We start from the raw sequence: 6,737 nt of genomic DNA, 5'->3' as shown, positions 1-6,737 counted from the left end.
TTTTTTTTTTTTTTAAAGGAAATTCTTTCAAAACCACATGCAAATACACACACAACACAAACACTCAACTGAAAGGCAAAAAAATAAATTTAAAGATATAAAATAAATTAAAAGAAAAAAAAAGGAAATGGAAGGAAGGAACTTCCACCTGGACACTCTTGGTATCCAGCCAACTGTAGGCCGAAGAGTGGGTTAATACCATTCAGCAATACACAGGGAAGGTTGAATTATAAACTCCATTTGTATTTCACAATGGAACACAAATCCTTGTGACTAAATTTTTTTACTTGAAATGAAAATCCATGATGAGAAGTAGCACAATCTAGAGAAAATTTATGTCTGCTTAAACATTTACATTATGTTCCTGCCTTGAGACAGAGGAAGAGAGAGAACAATATACTGTAATATATTATTTCAGAGAGGAATTTTGTATAAAATCTATTAATAATCACTAGACCTGTGAAAAACCAAGAGCAAACATCTTGGTACAATCCCTAACATCTAATATTGTACTTTCACACCATCCTATAGAGAACGCAAAAAATATATATACAATAAGGGACAAAGACACTTTCACAAGGAATTTATGAAGACTGTTATGATTAAGAGCATATGGGACCTTTCTGGCTGGTAGAGAATTCCACAGGATGATGACAAACAGCAGAAGATTTCATTTCAGTTTACTTCGTTTGATTTGAAATTTTTGGGAACCTCCAAAATAAGAAGAGACATATCATATGACACAGAAAGCTGCTGGGGGAATAAGGGCATCAGAATATTCCCTCTCAGTCCTCCTGTTTTCGGGCAGATGGTAACAATTCTCACTTTGCAGACTGTCAGGATTTTTTCTTCACCTAAATGTTCTGCCTATCTTCAACTGCTTCAGACTGAAATTAAGCGTGGGTGGTGCCTTTACTGTATTACTATTGTTCAATGACAGTCTTGTTCCTCAAAGTGACCCCTCTGTTCCTTTAAGCTATTTCATCATGTTTTGCTAAGGATGACAAGGGTTCTACCCTGCTCAGCCTCCTCTGTTTGTCCTGAAGGGAAACTGGACTACATCTCCATGCAGTGATTGCACAGTCAAGACTATTTAGTTAGCCCCTTCGTTTTCCCCAATTTCAACTTTTTCCCCTCTAGTCTCTCATTTTGTATTTGCTTTTAGCCATGGTAGTTCTTTGTAGTTCAACTAAATGTTCTATGGTATATTGTCTCTATCGTTTGGCTTTCTATAGTGATGTTCCCTTTGGTGGACTGTTTGGTGGAAGAGGCTAACAGTCAGGCCTCACAAGTCAAAGAGATCTGGGTTTAAACTAAACAAACAACTGGGCTCATGGTCTTGACTGTGGTTCTGATGAGCAGGATTCCTGGTTCCTATCAGCAAAACTAGTCTAGAATTGGGCACTGTAGTAAACTCAGTTCTGGGCCTGTAAAGGCTTCGGCACATCCACAATGAGATAACCAGACTTGGGATGGGATGGCAGTGCTGCAACAGCCTGATGGCAGGCAATGCATTCAGTCTTTCACTTCAATTCCTGCCCTTCCCCCAGATCAAGTCATTTGGCTAAATTCTAACTAGCTGTCTTACTACAGTCGCATTGTCACCAGCTGTCAATTCTTCAGGAGATTAGTTTTGGAAGGGAGGAGTGAGAACTGCTGTGCTGTAAGAAGAATTAGAAATGGCATTTCTTACTGTACTCTACTGACTGTCAGTGCTTCTTCTTAGTCAAGGATGCAAGGGCTAAGAATTTGAAATCTGGTTAAACGGAGATACCATTTTTTTAGCTATATCAAGATTGATTTGCATCCTGGGAGCACCGGTATCTCTCCAGAAGTGTGCTGCTAAATTTTATGATCATATGTTTTAAGACTATCAGAAGTGGACAAAGCCCACAGGACAAATACTTTGCACACAACCCAGATTCTCCACTCTCTTACTTTTATTCCTTTAATCTTTATTGCCTTCACAACTGGCTGACTTAATTTGACCCTTTCTGGAATGTTGCTGTTAATCCATATGCTTTAGATACACATTACAGCTGCACTCTAATTCACACAGGTTTCGTGTAACTTGAGCATATTTTATGTGGAAATATTTTAGTAACTGTATGTTCTGTAAGTAAACCCGTGTTAATACTTGTTAACTACAGAGTTTATGATACCAATAATACTTCCTACAATAAAAATGTTTGTTTGTTTTTTAAGAATGTTTATTTGTAAACATATGTATTCACTATATTAATATGAATTTCTTACCTGGCAATAAAACTGATTCTAAGTGAATCCAACTTGCTGGCTTATTCCTAAACTTGTATCATTGGGCCAATTTTTGAGTATTGACTGAGCTTCTGGAGTCTCTCACTGCAGCCAGTGGGGTTCAACTCAGCACAAATGATGATTTGCCTCTGCCATAGTGTCTTGTGAGCAGGAGGTTCTTTGAAGGCAGCTGCATTTTGTATGCATCACATAGGAGCTAGATGATGTTTAAAGTCCCTTCCAGCCCAACCCATTGTGTTACTCTATGAATACCTGTTACATGCAGTGTGACATACACAAGGCATGCAAGCCTCACACAGCTCCATGTGCCCTGGAAGCCTCCAAGCACCACACACATCTTGTGTCACTTGATCAGTGAATTACAGTTTTGAGGAATGAAAAAACAAGACAGGCATGCACAGGGAGAGCTCCTGATCCTCATGAATGCATTGGAGTTCTGCAATAAGCTTCAGCCATGTCCAAGGATTGCAGCTATCCAGTAAAAACAAATGTAATGCTGATGTATATAGCTTCAAAATGTTCATATGTTCATTATAGAAAAACCTGTACCAAGTCTGCTGAAACAGAAAGTCCTTTACAGTTTTTAGTCCTGCTAATGGCTCATAAACCCAACAGTGAACAGACCTTCAGTGGAGTGTTTGAGGAGCTTCTTCTCTTTGTTTTGCTAAAATGATATTGAATGAATTTCAGAAGAAGAAACAAAGAGTCAGGATACACAGCTTCAAAATCCACTTAGTGCATGGCCTGGTGCAAATTCTTTAGAAAGCTTATGATTCCTAGGAAGCAGTGACACACTGCCAGAGTGAACTAATCAGTTGAAAAATCTGCAAAATTAGCCATTTGAAACAGTAGGAAAAAAATCTCATTTTCAATATATGCCTTTATGGGTGCTAGGAAATAATTCATAAAAGCACCATTTCTGGTTACAGAAGGATTTCCCTGCCCCAGGTACAACTATAGAAGCAACTCCATTCTGCCAGAGGGTTCAGGAGAGAGAGAGTAAGGTCACAGTGCCAGGAACATTCTGGACAGCCCTGCAGCCCATAGGGAAACCTGGGGTTGCCCAGTGGAACACAAGCTTAACCTGTTGTAGACATGACTTACTGTTACAGCTCCACCACCATCCCTCTAATGCACATGTTGTTTCTATCAGCAAATTCCTGACCAGAACCACAGATGGCAAAAAGGACAACTGCTTTGCTAGAAGTGCCTCTGCATAGGCTTTCATTCTCCCAGATACATTAAAAAAAGCCTCAAAAGAAGCCCCTTTGAATCTGATTCTTGTGTTTTCACATGTTTTTTTCTCTTATGCTAGCCTGACCCTTTTGTCACCATGAGAAGGAACAGCACTGAGCTCCCATAAGCATTTCTTTCATAAGGCTCTTTGATATTCACACAGATGCACTGCACTATAAACAAAAGAACTGCACTGCCAAGAAATGATGGTGTTCATATTCAGAGCTCTGGAGTCTAGAAGTCTAAAGGCTATCTGGGTTAGAGACCTTTACCCTGGAAACATCTGTTCTCATGACTAAATCTTCAAAGTATGATCCTCAGCTTACATGAACTGAAGATATGATGGCTTATATAAATAGTGGATCAGGTCTCATAAGATTTCACACTATGAGGTGTCTCCACGACTCAGACTTTAGATTTTAATAGATCTGGGAAAAGATTCCTGCTTGGCTCTGCTCTTATAGAATGGTTATTGAATTTTGGGTACTAAATAAATAACCCTAGTTCACAAATCCCTTTTGCACACAATCCTGCGTGCTTTATTTGATCCTGGTCTCTACACTTGAATACATGAAGGACTTTCAGTGATAAATATTGTCTTCACTGTAATGATATCATCTTTCTATTTGGCATAGATAATTTTATTTTGCTAAAACCAGTTATGACAGGAAATATTATTGTACTAAACTATATAAACTCATATATCATCCACTGCTGAAAATGTAGGACAAGTACCACATAACTAAAAAGAGAACATTGTTATTTTTGTGAATGGGAAAGTCATATTATTGTGCCTGTTGATTATATATGACTTCAGATAACTTTTGTAATTTATTTCAGCATTAATATTATACATATATGGTAGTACAGATGTTCTGCTAGCTTGGGTATGAAAGCTGATTTTGGCCAAAAAAAATGAATGAATGTTCATTTCAAGTTATACAGAAAGTTGCTCTATGTATCATTTTTAAAACACCAATACATGGTCAGTAAGAAATAGCTTCCAGGGTACATTAAACTCCCAAAGAAAAAAGAAATTAATAAAAAAAATAAAAAAAAACCTATGTCTGTCCAATAACAAAGTCCTAAGGGGTTAAACTATTATTAACACTGTCAGCTGTATTAAATATTAGGAACTACTGAGAAAAATTCTGGCAACTATAAGACAGGTGTGGGAGAACAAAATCTGAGGTTTTCTAATTGTAGATAAAATTATCCATTTACCAGTAGATTAGGAAAGGGTGTTGCATGTAACAGCATTGTTCCAAAAGTCACCTGGAGTCAGGACACCATCCTGATTTCCAAGATGTGCATTACACTCCTGTCAGGTTCAGACCACTCTGCCCACCCTCGTGCCATGTTCTGCAGCTCCCACTAGATTGCCCATAGAAGAGTGCAGAAGTCTATCCTGACAGCTTAGGATTCAAACTCAAGCTTATCTCTAGTGATTGCCCAAGGCATGAGCAGCATTTTCTCAACAACAGGCTTAATGTCAAGAGATGACATTAGAAGAGAGGAAGAAAGAGATGTTGCAGTGTGAATTTGTCATTGGCAACTTGAGTTGTTACCCACAGAGCACAGTCCTTGTGGCACTTGTGCTCTTCTCTAGCACAACTGGCCCAACTGGATCACCTAGGACACATTGCTTAGGACAATGTTTAGTGGGGCAGTGGCAGATAAGTGTGACTTAGAGGATAAAGTTCAATGTTTTATGCTAAACTACTAAATCAATTCGTTCAAAAAATACGACATAATAGCACATTAATCTCGGCCTACAGAGGAGAAAAAAATTAGTTAGCAAATGCTACTACAGCTAAAAGCCCGGGGAAAACTTTCAGTGTAAATACAAACATACAGCTCTACTCTGTGAAAAAAACTTTTGGAATTCATGCTTCCTGCTGTAGAGATTTCCAGATTCAAATTTGCTCAGCCTGAGAGTAAGATGTGTCCTCATACCTGCCAATTTAATCTAGAACAGGAGCATTAAACCAGGACTTTCCTCCTGACCCAACTGCACTAATGAAAGTCAGGACCAAATTAGATGCTGGTTATATCTTATATCTGTACAAAAGCTGCAGATGTACCACGAAGAGTTTGACACACCTCATCCAGCTGTGCTGACCTATCATGTTAGCAAAATGTAAGACAAATGTATTTGTTACCAATGACAACACCTTTTGACTTGGGAAGAAAATAAATCCTGATCCTAGCTCTGGGGATTCTTCCTATGTCAGAATCTGCCAAATAAACAATGCCTGAACAGACCAGGCCTCCCTAGACAGGTCCCTCTCACTCCATGCCTGCTCTTCTAAGAAGATGCTTAGAGCTGTTGCTTCAGGTGTTCTCTTGAGTTTCCATTTTTCACCTTCAGAGCTTTGGGTCACTTTCTGGGAAAGAGAAGCTATAGATACAGGCTAGCCTGAGGCTGAGATAGCTTTAGAACCCCAATCTACTACTGCTACTCTTGTTGCACGTAACAGAAAAGGAGATGCTACTTGTACCTAAGTGCATCAAACAGTGTTGTAGCAATTCTGACCCTTCACAGATCCATGAAGAGGTTCTGTACCTCTCTTTCTCTACAAGTAATTTGAGGACAATTTTGCATCCCAAAACAAAATAATTTTGCAAAATGCCTATTTTGTTTTTTAAAGCTAGAATTCAATTTCTGTCTCTCCACAGCTTTAACAATACACTCAAACTGTCACAGTGAGAGTGTATTGTTGTCTATTTTGTCTGTTTAAACTAACTGCCATCACTTGGCAACTTCATCTGCAGTTCAATTGTAAGAGGCATTGCTGCTTTTTAATAGGGGTTGGTGTTGTGTGGGCAGAGTTCATCTTCTGAACCTGCACACCAAGCCTTGCGTGCATCCCTCAGTAAATAAGGGTGGCAAAACAATAGATTATCAAGTGATGATTTGAAATCAAATGAGAATGTCAGGCAGCACTGCTGCTGTTTAATCTGAGGTCCAGGTACAAACTAGAGCTGAAAAAGGGTAATAATCACAAGGCTTTCAGTGGTCATTGGCAGCTTTATCAAGGAAACAAGCCCTACAAAGCAGCAGGAGTGCCAGTGGAGCCACTAATACTCCCTGAACAGAAGCACATTCTTTTTACTACATGCAGCTGCTGGCCTCATTTTCACTCTCTGGTATTTGGGCTTACACTAACATTTTGATCACATGAGTTATTATTTGAGAGACTTTGGCCAATGTTAAGTGAATA

This window comes from Acanthisitta chloris, unplaced genomic scaffold (assembly GCF_000695815.1).
Source record: "Acanthisitta chloris isolate BGI_N310 unplaced genomic scaffold, ASM69581v1 scaffold248, whole genome shotgun sequence".
In the NCBI taxonomy this organism is placed as follows: domain Eukaryota; kingdom Metazoa; phylum Chordata; class Aves; order Passeriformes; family Acanthisittidae; genus Acanthisitta; species Acanthisitta chloris.
Note: the sequence above shows the minus strand (reverse complement) of the source record.